The sequence below is a fragment of the Mustela putorius genome, unplaced genomic scaffold, assembly GCF_011764305.1.
Source record: "Mustela putorius furo isolate JIRA1106 unplaced genomic scaffold, ASM1176430v1.1 tig00000083_pilon_pilon_pilon, whole genome shotgun sequence".
Lineage (NCBI taxonomy): Eukaryota > Metazoa > Chordata > Mammalia > Carnivora > Mustelidae > Mustela > Mustela putorius.
Window position 1 is genome coordinate 46,217,740 of NW_025421273.1, and position 13,788 is coordinate 46,231,527.

The 13,788-nt window shown below is 41.9% G+C and overlaps 1 protein-coding gene across 4 annotated transcripts in view; it reads right to left on the bottom strand.

Annotated features, from left to right (window-relative positions):
- The window catches only part of ATP8A1 (ATPase phospholipid transporting 8A1), a 236,318-nt gene that overhangs the window by 174,210 nt on the left and 48,320 nt on the right, over nucleotides 1-13,788 (bottom strand). The window lies entirely within an intron of this gene.

Consider the following 13,788-nt stretch of genomic DNA (forward strand, 5'->3'; position numbering starts at 1 on the left):
GCTTAAAAACTATTTCAGAAGTCGTAACAGTAGCAATTTTTTTAAAGGATTTACAAGCACAAGAGAAATAGATTTCAAATTGGTTAGCAAGAATTTAACACATAAACAGATAAGGAATCTGCATCTTTATCTTTAGAATAATGTAAAATTGCAGAAGTTTCCATATTTGGTTTACAGAGAAGAAATGAAAGAAGAGAATACTATTAAATTAGGATAGAGGGGTCTTTTATTAGTGTTTTATTACTGTGTCACAGCAGTCAAATTTTTCAGTATACCTTTAGAGCACTTAGTACTTAAGAAAAGGAATAAGTCAAAGTTGGTCCACAAATTAACCAGATGTAAATTTCCTGAAGACAAAGCTAGGATTTGCTCTGTTTAATATTACATACCCTGGAAAGAGCATGGTCCCTGGCACAAAGTAGTTGTACAGTAAATATTTGCAGGATGAATAATTTATAGGTATAAAACATTAGATTCAGTTTCTTTTGATATTAGAAAAGTTGAAGCCTGAGCCCTCTGAAGTAAATCACGATGATAATTATCTCCAAATGTTAAATAGCAAATCTAACATTAATGACACTGGTCTTGTGGTCAGTATTATAAATTATTTTAATGTAAATGCAATCTATTTGTGTTTCAAACTTCTTGAGCACAGGGCTCTGTCTTATTCATCTTCTCATAGAAACTCAATATCAAAACCCCTAGCACAGAAGACACTCCAATGCTTGTTAACCAAATGAATAAGTGCAACAAGGAATATCCTACAGTGTGTTTTGGTGAATAAATTTCATTAAGTTAAAAAATAATAATAATTCCAAGTTGAAGTGCTAACACTAAAATATTTCCAATATAGTATCTATACCTATAACTTTTACTTTAAAGTTTATAGTTTTTACAGTATCATACAGTTATGGGTCAAGGATTGGAACCACAGGCATCTAAAAGTTCTAATACACAAAACTCAAATCCCCACAGCATTTACCACACCGATCTCAGGAATAAACCTGCTCTTTGATGTTGTTTCCTGAGCATGAGAAGGTCAGGGCATGAGAAAAAGAGTAAAAGAGCCTTGGGGTTTAGATGTCGCCTGCCGCTGCTTAGCAGTGGCTTCCTCAAAATTAGTTGTGTTCAAGAATAAAGAATAAATGAGAGCACTCTGTCCTTTAACAGCTTACCCCAGTAGCTACCGTATGGTCAGTACTCAACAAAGACAGCTAGCCAAATGCTGCTCTGTCTGACCCTAACCAAGATGCACTGACACTGTCAATAATGGTGCTAAACTTTGCAGCACTTTATTTTTATTTTTTAGGAAAATCTAATTAGTTTATTTTAGGGTAATTTTTATTTTTTTATTATTATTTATTTATTTAATTTCCCTATTTGCCCTCTTATTTTTTTATTTTTTTAAAGATTTACTTATTTATTTGACAGACAGAGATCACAAGTAGGCAGAGAGGCAGGCGGGGTGGGGGGGGGAGAAGGCCCCCCGCTTGAGCAGATATCCCGATGCAGGGCTCGATCCCAGGACCCTGGGATCATGACCCAAGCCGAAGGCAGGGGCTTTAACCCACTGAGCCACCCAGGCGCCCCTGCCCTTTTATTTTTATCTTATTTTCTCAATGTTCCAAGATTCATTGTTTATGCACCACAACCAGTGCCCCATGCAATATGTGCCCTCCTTAATACCCACCACCAGGCTCACCCCACCCCCCACCCTCCCTTCCATCCAAAACCTTCAGTTTGTTTCTCAGAGTCCACAGTCTTTCATGCTTTGTCTCCCCCTCTGATTCCCCCAATTCACTTTTCCTTTCTTTCTAATGTTGTCCATGTTATTCCTTATGCTCCACAAGTAAGTGAAACTATATGATAATTGACTCTCTCTGCTTGACTTATTTCACTCAGCATAATCTCTTCCAGTCCCGTCCATGTTGATACAAAGGTTGGGTATTCATCCTTTCTGATGGAGGTGTAATACTTCATAGTGTATATCGACCACATCTTCCTTATCCATTCATCCATTGAAGGGCACCTTGGCTCTTTTCCACAGTTATGCGATTGTGGCCATTGCTGCTATGAACATTGGGGTAGAGATGGTCCTTCTTTTCACTACATCTGTATCTTTGGGGTAAATACCCAGTAGGACCTTGCAGCACTATAAATTAGAAAAATTTAAACAGTAGGTAGAGCCCTTCACTGCCATTTATTTTATTTCTGATTCTATCTCATATTAGTACACACACCCCCAACTGAAATACTTAAGTTTTTGAAAACTCAGTTGTCCAATATTTCTACAACTGAGATGTGGCATGAAAACAAAGACATCAGCTTATCTGGAAAGCTCAGCAGGTCCATCAATTCCCACCCATGCCTGGACCAGAGGGGTGGCTGCCTCTTTCCAGGGGCTTACCATTCTATCACTGTGTTCATGGCTTCCTGTGGCTTCATTCCAGGTCTGCTTCCCTTATTTAGGGCAACTGTCTAGCTCACGCTTACGAGGTTTTCTTTTGTTGACTGAGGTATAACAAAATGTACAGTTCTTAAGTCTTGAAAACTGTAAACACTTGTGAATCCACCACTCACAATGAGATATAAAACTCCGAAAAGACCCCTTATGCTCCTTTAAAATCCATCCCTCCATCTTCAGAGGCAAATATAAATTAGTCACCATAGATTAGTCTTGCATTTCATATACATTGACTTATACAAATGCATCTGAGATTCTGTTTGTATGTAAGTGATGAATCACTAAATTCTACATCTGAGACTAATATACTGAATGTTAACTGGAATTTAAAATTCGAGGAAAAAAATACGTGTATTTCTCAAAGTGAAAAAAAAAAGACTTGACTTTTCCCAATTACATTAACATGGTGCTATAGTAAATAGATTTCTAGACTCTGTATTTTACTGATCAATTTGCGTATCTTCACGTCAATATACCCCATCTTGATTATTCTAACTTTATGGTAAGTTTTGAAACTAGGTAAGTTGTCCACTCTGTTCTTTTTATTTTTATTTATTTATTTTATTTTAAAGATTTTATTTATTCATTTGACAGACAGAGATCACAAGTAGGCAGAGAGGCAGGCACAGAGAGAGAGGGAGGAAGCAGGCTCCCTGCTGAGCAGAAAGCCCGACCCCGGGGTTCGATCCCAAGACCCCGGGATCATGACCTGAGCTGAAGGCAGAGGCTTTAACCCACTGAGCCACCCAGATGCCCCTCACTTTGTTCTTTTTAAATACTGTTTGGCTACTCTAAGTTCTTTGCATTTCCATATAAATTTTAGAGTCAAATCATTAATTTTGGGGATTTGAGGATTCCTGGGATTTTGATTTTGAGTGAGTCTTTCAACTCAGGGACAAAACTGTATCACTGCATTTATTTACATCTCCATTAACTTCTCTCAGATACGTTTTGCAGTTTACAGGGTATGGGTCTTTCATTAGATTTACTTACTGATATTTGGTAAACTTTTCTTATACTGTAAGTGGTATTTTTACTCCATTTTGTGCTGGCCATTGGTAATATACAGATATGAATTAAACTTTCATACAATGACCCTGTCATCTTATAAATTTGTTGAATTCATGTATTAGTTTGGGTAGGGTTTTCTTGTTTTTATAATAATATACTTTCTAAGAAACTTAGCTTCCTTTCACTAACGATGCCATACTGTGATCTGCGGTGGTTTTATTATGGTCATATGCCTCACTGTTCATTTCTTTGCTTTTTAAACTCTTCTGCAAAAAAAATTTTTTTTGAAAACCATGAATAATTTTTTAAAGATTTTATTTATTTGTGAGAGAGAGCGTGCAAAGGAGTAGGGGGAATGACACAGAGAGAGAGAGAGAGAGAGAGAGAAGCAGACTCCTCACTGAGCAGGAAGCCCCACGTGGGGCTCGATCCCAGGACCCTGGGACCATGACCTGAGCCAAAGGCAGACTCCTAATGGACTGAGCCACCCAGGCGCCCCAGAAAATCAGGAAAAATTTTTACTACTAAAAATTTCCTGTTGATTTCCTTCCCTAAGCATCTCAAATTCTGCCAAGTTGTATCTCCTCCACCACCGCCATCACCAACACTCCTACTTCAAGCAACCATTGTGTCCCAGCTGGCTTGACCATTAGTTTCCCACATTTACTCTTGATCTTTTTCAAATTGAGTTTCTACAGTATAGCTCCAGTGACTCCACATAATGATTCGATTTATTTATTTATTTATTTATTTGGCAGAGATCACAGGTAGGCAGAGAGGTAGGCAAAGAGAGAGAGAGAGAGGAGGAAGCAGGTTCCCTGCTGAGCAGAGAGCCCGATGCTGGGCTCTCTGATCCCTGGACCCTGGGATCATGACCTGAGCCGAAGGCAGAGGCTTAACCCACTGAGCCACCCAGGCGCTCTCCACATAATGATTTTACATATAATGTACAACTATGTATTACAATGTGTCAGTCCTCACATCCTTACATATATTCCTATACAAGGTTAGGTCACTCCTTGATCAAAACTATTCAACTGTCTCCTCCTGGCTCATGAAGTAAGTCAAAGCACCTCGAAGACCTTTGATTAGCAGCTCCTGCCTACTCTCTGCTATTACCTCCTTCCTCTCCCCCTAAATCCTACCCATAGCTCTGTGTGAAAGCAACATGCTCTTTCCTGTCTCAAAACTGCATGTTTCCACGACTGGAACACTCTTTCCTTCCATCCTCATCTAAGTAACTCCTACTTAAACTCTAGATCTTCAGCTTTCAGGGGACATATTGTGAGGCCCACTCCTTTCCCACTACCCTAAAGTCTAAATAAGCTTATTGCACTTTTTCCTTCAGAGCACTTGAGGCAGTTTTACTATATACTATACAGTCTGGGGCACGAGATAGCCCTTACATAAAGGGCTATGTAAGGACTATCTCGTGCCCCAGACTGTAAGATCTGTGACAATGGGAACATTCTCTATTCTAGTCACTGCTCAATTCCCAGTGTAACAACACCGTGATGCAAAAGGTGCTCAGTGAGTCCTTGCTGGATGGAAAACTGGATCCACTGGTGTGTTTGGGAGATCATATGAAACCGCAAGAATAGTTACACAGACTTACTAAAGATATAACTCTGCCTCCCAGTAGGTCCTATGTTAAGAATACATGCACACAGTGTTGTTTTTTTTTTAAATAGCTATTTAGAAAAACATGTTGGCAATTCCTCAGAAAGTTAAGCACTGAGCTACCATGACCCAGAAAATCCACATCTAAGTATATATCCGAGAGAACTAAAAACATATGTTTACATAATAACACAAATATTTATTGTAGCATTATTCACAATAGCCAAAAGGTAGAAACCACCCAAATGTCCATCAATTCATGAATGGTTAAATAACATGGGGTATATCCAAATGATGGAATATTATTCAGTCATAAAAAAGAATGAAATGCTGATAGGTGCTACAACATGAATGAATCCTTGGGTATGTCAAGTGAAAAGAACTGGACAAAAAAAGGCCACACATTATGTGATCCCATTTGTATAAAATATCCAGAATAGACAAATCCATAGATATAGAATATAGATTAATGGATGTCAGGAGCTTGTGGAAGAGGGGTGTAGGGAATGAATGCTTACATATATGTGTCTCTCTGGGTTGATGAAAATATTCTGGAATCAGCAGTAATGGGTCTATAACTTTGTGACTACACGAAACATTGAAATATATCCTTGAAAATAATGAATTTATGGCATTTGAATTATAACTCAATAAAAACGGTACCTAAAAAGATGCCAATGAACTACTTAAACATTTGCTTAAAACAGACTCAGTTTTGTAAGTTCCTAAAATGGTTCCAGTGGGAGCCGTTGGAAATGTTTATGTAACATCAGATGCACTAACATGAGTATCCTATGATGTCAGTTCCAGTCCACAGCTTCTAGATCTGTAATCCCAACCAGCCCTCCCCAGGCACCTGGGTGGCTCAGTCAGTTAAACTCTGGCCTCTTGTTCTTAGCTCAGGTCACATTCTCGGGGTCCTGGGATCGAGCCTCCTACCTCATGGTCTCTGCGCTCAGCAGGGAGTCTGCTTAAAGATTCTCTCTCTGGGGGCACCTGGGTGGCTCAGTGGGTTAAGCCGCTGCCTTCGGCTCAGGTCATGATCTCAGGATCCTGGGATCGAGTCCCGCATCGGGATCTCTGCTCAGCAGGGAGCCTGCTTCCCCCCCCCCCCTCTCTCTGCCTGCCTATCTGTCTACTGTGAACTCTCTCTGTCAAATAAATAAATAATATCTTAAAAAAAAAAAAAAAAGATTCTCTCTCTGTCCCTGCCCCCACTGATGCTCTCTCTCTAACATAAATAAATCAATCTTCAAAAAAGAAAATAATGAACTAGCCCTCCTTGAAATGCTGCTGCTTTGCAGATGTTTGTTAGTTCACATCTAAAAATAGCCCGAACCACTGTACTGGGTCCCCCTGAACAGGACGGAGGTGTCCTAACAGGCTTGCCAAACTCCGCAGCCCATGCCAGGGAGTCCCTGCTCAGTAACAAAGGTGGAAACCTGGGGTACCTTCTGCAGTACCATAAACAATCCTTCAGATCTGCCTCATGTCTCCATTTTCCCTCCCTGCTGCTCCTTTCCCCTAACATTGCTCCATCACTTTTTTAAAGATTTTATTGACTTATCTGAGAGAGAAAGAGAGAGAGCACGCACAGGTAGCAGAGCAGCAGGCAGAAGGAGAAGCAGGCTGGCGCGCAGGAAACCCCAGGATGCTTACCCAACTGAACCACCCAGGTGCCACCACCACTTCTTCCTGTGCATTTGAACCTACCTACCTCCTTCCCCTAACCGACTTTTCTGCACTTCCCTCTCTCTCAGTTCACCTGCCCTCCTGTATCACCTCTTGGGGATAGAGGCTCTCTGCTTCCACCCAAACGTTTCCTGAAAATTCACTTTTGAAGAGATACAAGGGAAATGGGGCTTGCTGAAAAATTTACATGACAAAGAAATTTTATTTATTTTTTAAAAGATTTTATATATTTATTTGAGAGAGAGGGGGACAGACAGTAACAGTGAGAGAGAGCACAAGCAGGGAGGAGAGAGAGAAGAGGCTCCCACTGTGCAGGGAGCCCAATGCGGGGCTCGATCCCAGGACTCTGAGATTATGACCTGAGCTGAAGGCAGACGCTTAACCGACTGAGCCACCCGGGCGCCCCTCATTCTAGTTTCTTAACATGAGGAATACTAACTGGTGCATCCTCACAAACCTTTCTCTAGACAAACATGAACACAGGGACTTTTGTTTTCTTTCCTCTACAAATTTACTCCTCTACAGCTTGGTTTTCCACTTAACATGTCATAGATGTTCTCAAGACAAAGCAGAGATGACCCATTTTTGAAAAAAAAAAAACAAAACACTATAGGGACCGTCCATTACAATGAGTCAGATAACCGAACAGTTTCATAAAATTCTATAGGACAGACCCACAAAAAGTGTCATCAAGACAGAGGATGTGATCCAGCAGAAAACGGATAGCATGGTGGTCCGAGAAACTTCCAGGCACAGTTTCCAGGGACATACATGTTTCCTGGGACATTTCATCATATCCACCTAGGACACGTATTTCGAATCTCCAAGATATGTTCGATAAATCTCAATTTCAAGGAAGCCTGGGGAAAAGTTTCCAAGGGGTCGTTTACAGCCCCAGTTAGCCAAGGCAGACTATGTAACAGTTTATACCAAGTGAGCCATCAATTGATACAAATACACAACCCTTAATCTAAGCAGAGAAGCTGGTCTTGGGTGCCACCAGGGGGAGTTTCAAACCCTAGACAGCACATTACAAATCACCAGCTGGTCTATCTTGTTCCGCTCTTGGCCCTAGGAAATCCCTGAGATAAGCACATAGCTATTCCAGTCCAGCTGTAAAGAACTGTTTTACACAAAAACTGTTATCAGAACGTATTTGACTATCTTCCGATTAATGGGAATTCTGACTTCCTTTTTTTTTTCCTACCACCTCAAACAACACTGAAATATATTTCTATGGCTGTATTCTATAGGACATGATCCTTAAAGGGGCGTTGCTGGCTCTAGGGCATTTGTGTTTGAACTTTTAACAGATATGACCGGATTCCTTCCCTAAGAATCATCTGCAGTCCATGCTCTCACTAGCCATGTATGAAGTTCCACTGACTATAAGCCCAGACGAGCACACATTGTTATCAGTCACTTCACTTGACTTTTGTCCATTGGATGGATCCTGATTTACTCTGAAGGTTACAGTGGCCTGGACTGATCAAAGTAGAAATTACCTTTATGTCTCTACTCTGAGTTAGAATCCTAGTCAAGTACAGTAACATTTCTTTGAATGTACCAGATTCTCGAAGCTCAGCTGGTAGTCTAGGGACCCCAGCCAGCATCAGCATCACCTGGAGACTCATAAGAACTAAGAAAAGGTTTTTAACCTCCTCTTCCTTTTTTTCTTTTGTTCTTGAAATATAAAACTAGAACCCAGCAATAAAGACTAGAAGTGTGTAACTTCTTCAGACTGGAGGCCAAACCCATTTTAGGACACAGGGAATAATAGAGAATTCTGGTGAAGTTAAAAACCAGCTCACAACATAAAAAAGGTTTCTGTGTACAACATCAAGGCTTGAATAGTGGCCAAGGATAAAAGTCAATCACATAATTCACAGTTGTCTTTACTTCGGAAGTAGTTCCTAAACATCCAACCAAAGAACAATTAACATAAGCCATATCACATGTATTATGCTGGTGACTGAAATAGCAACACAGTTATTTTTAATCCCTGACCTCCTCTGACCCAGCTCCAACCAGCTTAAGAGGAAGCAAGAAATTATGCCACATCCTTTTCGGAGCTTTTAGCTTCCTTGGGCCAAGGTACACTTACTTTATACCTCTAGAGTATCAGAGTTCAAGAGGTGCGCTGTGGAGATGATTGGTGATGCCTGCTTTGGCAGAATTAGGAGAATGGCTTGTCTGTCCTACGGTGCTTGAACAGCTCTTTCTTTTAAATGCAAAAAACTCCTCTTCTGTGGTTCCAGCCAAAACCACCTGCTACGGTTGTCACCCAGTTAATTAGTCTGGCAGTATGCAGAGAAGAACTCAGACTTTAAACAAATACCTCAAATGTCACCTGATTTTACTTAGCAGGATACTACTGAACAGCTTTGTTGTAATGGGTTTCTTTTTGAAATGAAAACATTCTGTTAGAGTCCCTTGGGAGTTCCCTAATCAAAGGCCCTGGAGAAACCGGCAGTCTCTCAGGACGCAATCAGACGTCACACAGGTACAGATAATCACTTCGAGTCTAATACCAGCTTCTCAGGGAGAAGCTGTCACCCCTGCAAATGAAACAGTCCACCCCTGAGGCTATTCCTGAAAGAATCACTGGGCTGCCATTCCTGGGCAAACATGCCTCTTCTTCAAGTTGGTAACAAGAGGCAAGTTCTCCAGAAGGATGATGGGCACTCCTGATGTCACGGAGGACAGAGAAACCACAGCAAAGGTGGTACACTCCAGCTCCTACCTGGCTGTAAGCATTGAAGGGGAGCTGTAGTGCACTGAGGAAGGCCGGGCATAGCTGAGACCCTGGCTTTGAAGGAAAGAAAGCCAGAATACCCATATTAAAGCATCAATTCATTCACTATGTAGACCCTGGCATTCTAAAGACAATTGTAAGGCAGAAACCTCTTTGTGGCAAGCATTGAGGTTGCACAAAACTCTTCTCCATGAATTGGCATATACAAGTCAAGTTAAATAACCATCTGCTTAGAGTCTATCAGCAAAAAAGAAGGATGGAACTTTCTGAATACTGCTCTCGTCCATATTCTATATACGGCTTTTCAATTAGTTGATACTATTTCTATCACCAAATTTATGAGACTTAACAATGCGCCAGCCTGACTAGCAGCATCAGCATCACTGAGACTTTCTTAGGAATAAACTTCTAGCAGGACTCCTGGGTGGCTCAGTTAATTAAGCATCTATCCTTTGGCTCAGGTCATGATCCCAGGGTCCTGGGATTGAGCCCCATGTCTGGCTCCCCACTTAGCGGGGAGTCTGCTTCTCTGTCTCCCTCTGCCCCTGCTCCTGTGTTCTCCTTGCTCTCGCTCAAATAAATAAATAAAATCTTAAAAAAAAAATGAATGAATCCTGGGACCCTAGGGAGGCCTATAGAAACTCTATGGGTGCATCCAAAAAGCTGTTTTTGAACAAGTGACTCATAAAAAAAAAATATGGTGAGAAGACATGATCAGGGCAAAAGAGTCAGCAATCTCCTTTTCTCAAAATGTTTTTCCTCAATCCTGCTCCCAGAGCCATGAATCATTTGCTTTTTTTTTTTTTTTTAAATCACTTAATCGAACAATTCCTTGAAAGAAAGATCTCCCTGCGTTGCGTCAGCAGTAAATAATTCCACTGTTCTCGAAACTGGGCTTTGGTTCCTACAGTTTTGCTACGGCTCCGCAGCTTAGAGCTGGAGCTCCTGTGAAGAATCGTGACTTCTTAAATGCTGGACGCAGTGGGTGTCCCAGTCTAATTTGCCAGCATTTGGTGCTTGACAAAATTCTCTTGCCTTTGCCTGAGTCTAGTTGGATCTGTCTGCTGTGGGTTTTTCTTCGCCTTCCCATCATCACCGCCCTAGCCCCCTCCCTGGTTAATCAAAAGTTAATCTCTCTGCTCCTCACACCTCCCCTCTCCACGCAGCTGTCAAATTCTTCTTCTAAAAGTACAACTAGGAACGTAGCCATACTCTCCACGAATTCTTTCCAACGTCTCTACCCTGGTTTTCAAAAGCATCCAAAAAAGGACCCTAACTTGCCTTCCCACCCCTGCCTCCATTGCTCTGTGATAGGTATCTTATGTTCTGGCCAAAATAGACTATTTGCTGTTCCCACGATACATCTCTGCCTTTCCACCTCCTCCTGGATCACCCACTGCTACCATCCCAATAGCTCTGTTTACGGAAAAGCCCACTCATCCTTCACAAACCTCGAAAATGACATTTTGGAATTCCTGCTGCTCTCGTTTGGCCCCTTCTAGTTGTTCTAGCAACTAGAATTATATGCATCATAGAATTGGTGACCATCTTCCCTCTCTGCGAGATCCTAATTTCATGGAGAACAAGAACACAGCCTGGTTTCTTTTTGCGTATTTCTGTACTGGGTCTTCCGCAGAGTATATGCTCAGTGAGGACTCCCTCAAGTGAGACAGCTAACGCTCGGAGGCCCACCTGATTTTCCTTTCTTACTTTAACAACAGCCCTAAATTTCCTCAGTGCGTGTCTGCTCCTCAGTGGGCAACTTTCATTCATGGGCCAAATGAAAGACAATCTGGGCTTCTCTTTCCCCTCAGATAAATGTGGGCTCTCTCTCCAAAGCTACTGTTGAAAATACCTAACCAGTTCAATTTATGCACCCTAAGATCTTTGCAATTATTTGAAAATATTAACGATCTTATAAGGGGCTGAAACACGATTTAGGCCGTACATGTGCTCAATTTTTAAGCCTCATATTTCAGATCATGCAAACAATATTCCGTAAGAGCTATTTATAGGTAAGACGATGCCCACGTGGCAGAGTGTCTACTCGGGTCTACAGGATGGCTCTGACACGGGGCTACCTCCAGGGAGACACCAAGGCAGTGGCTCGGCTTTTCCAACAAGCAGGAGCCTGGTGTGACCGTAAGTCCCTTAGCATGGAATGAACTCCTCCAGAGGGATTCAGCCTGTGAGTAGATCACTTCACGCTTATCACCAGTCCACCCAGGACAACTGCACACCCTTCCTACAAAGAGCTTTGAGGGGGCACTGGTTTCCGGGGGCAGGAAGGTGATTCTGTGCCCCGCAGGGAAGCAGCCTCCTGGCGGCTATCAGCACCCACCACCTCACTTCCACTTCTGAGAAGGGTGAGGTGGCTCCAAGTCAGGAAGACAGAGCTCAAGATAAGATCTGAGATTTTCAGCTACATGCCTAGTTGCTGTGGTCCTTTTCTCAATTAAAACAGAGAAAAACAACTTTATTAAAAACTGACTCTAATGGCTGCTACAAAATAAAACCAGGTGTGAAACAGACCAACTAATAATTAATGGTGGTCCTTGTTCAACTACAGCATCAAATCAGGTGACTGATGGGTTACCAGGAACCACAGGTTACCTCCCATCTAGTCTCACTGGTGGAATGTATATACATCATCCTTCAGGGAAGAGATCCAAACCCGGGATTTTTTTTTTTTAACTTATTTATTTGACAGAGAGAGATCACAAGTAGGCAGAGAGGCAGGCAGAGAGAGAGGAGGAAGCAGGCTCCCCGCCGAGCGGAGAGCCTGATGTGGGGCTCGATCCCAGGAACATGACCTGAGCTGAAGGCAGAGGCTTTAACCCACTGAGCCACCCAGGTGCCCCCAAACCCGGAATTTTTTTTTTTTAAAGCAAATCTATTCCATTAGGGGGCATTTTTTTTTTAAATTCTAATTTTTAAGATCCTCAATATCTTCTTTAGTCTGCACCTGAGGCCTATCTTTTCCCAGGGCTCTGCACTGTGATTTTATGTGAAACTACCTTCCACTTGAAATACTGGCACACTAGGCACAATAGCTTACTTCAAGGAAAAAAAAAATGTAAATATGGGTTTACAATTGAAAAAGAACTAGCTCAGCCACTATCATAAAATCAGAGATTGTCTTCAATTTACATATTAGAATGATAATAATGAATTTACAATTTGCAAATTCCTGCAGAGCTAAATGTGGCAAAACAACCCAGATGAGGGATAGACTGCCCCCAGTGTGTGTGTAGACACGTGCAGAGAGGTATATCAAATACTTTTAGTTCAAGTATTGAGGAAGAAATCAAAGAAAATGAAGGTTAGTTTAGATGCACAGAAAACCAGGGCATTCTGAACTTGGCAGTGCTCTGGAGCTTTTAGTAACGGAAGTGGTAAGTGGACACAGTACTGTGTTCATAGAAGGCAAAGCGATGATATCACTTCAGCAGCAAAGGTAAAAAAACAGCAAAGCTTCCATTGCATTAGCATTTCATCAGTGTCTGCAAATCAGTCTCGGACACAGTGTTTTGAAACACTGCCTTTTGTCTTGTTTACACCCCAGATAATGAATTTTCAAGAAGGCTCCTTTCTTTTTTTTTAAGATTTTTATTTATTTATTTGAGAGAGAGAGTGAGAGAGCGAGCGAGCATGAGAGGGGAGAAGGTCAGAGGGACAAGCAGACTCCCCATGGAGCTGGGAGCCAGATGCGGGACTCCGGGATCATCACTTAACCAACTGAGCCACCCAGGCGCCCAAGAAGGCTCCTTTCATTTCTAGTCTCTTTTTGCTTTTCTGTATGCATTCGAGTTTCTCCGTGGTAAGAGGTTCGTCCACCCATACAGGCCTCTGGGCTAAGAAGTTTGGGGAGTACAAAGATACACCTATGTAGTCCATGCACACCATCACATAAGAAAAACACGGGGGCCCAGAGAAGCAATCACAGCTCATTGGGAGGAGTGAACCACAATCCTCAAAGGTTCACTCATACTCCCTGGGCTTCTGACCATCAGTTTGCTCTCCCTCAGCAGGGAGGTCCTCAGAGAGCAATATATAGTTTCGCATTGTAAGCCCACTGAACCATCTACCTAGGCAACTTCTCTGTCTCTAGGACAAGAAATGGCTTGTTTCCATAAGTGCTGATGATAGGCTCAAAAGGTAAAGTTTATGAAGTTGTGAGTTAGGTCCCAAATCCATAATTGCATTGATGAAATTGCATAATGATGAAAATGAGGCATCAGATAGT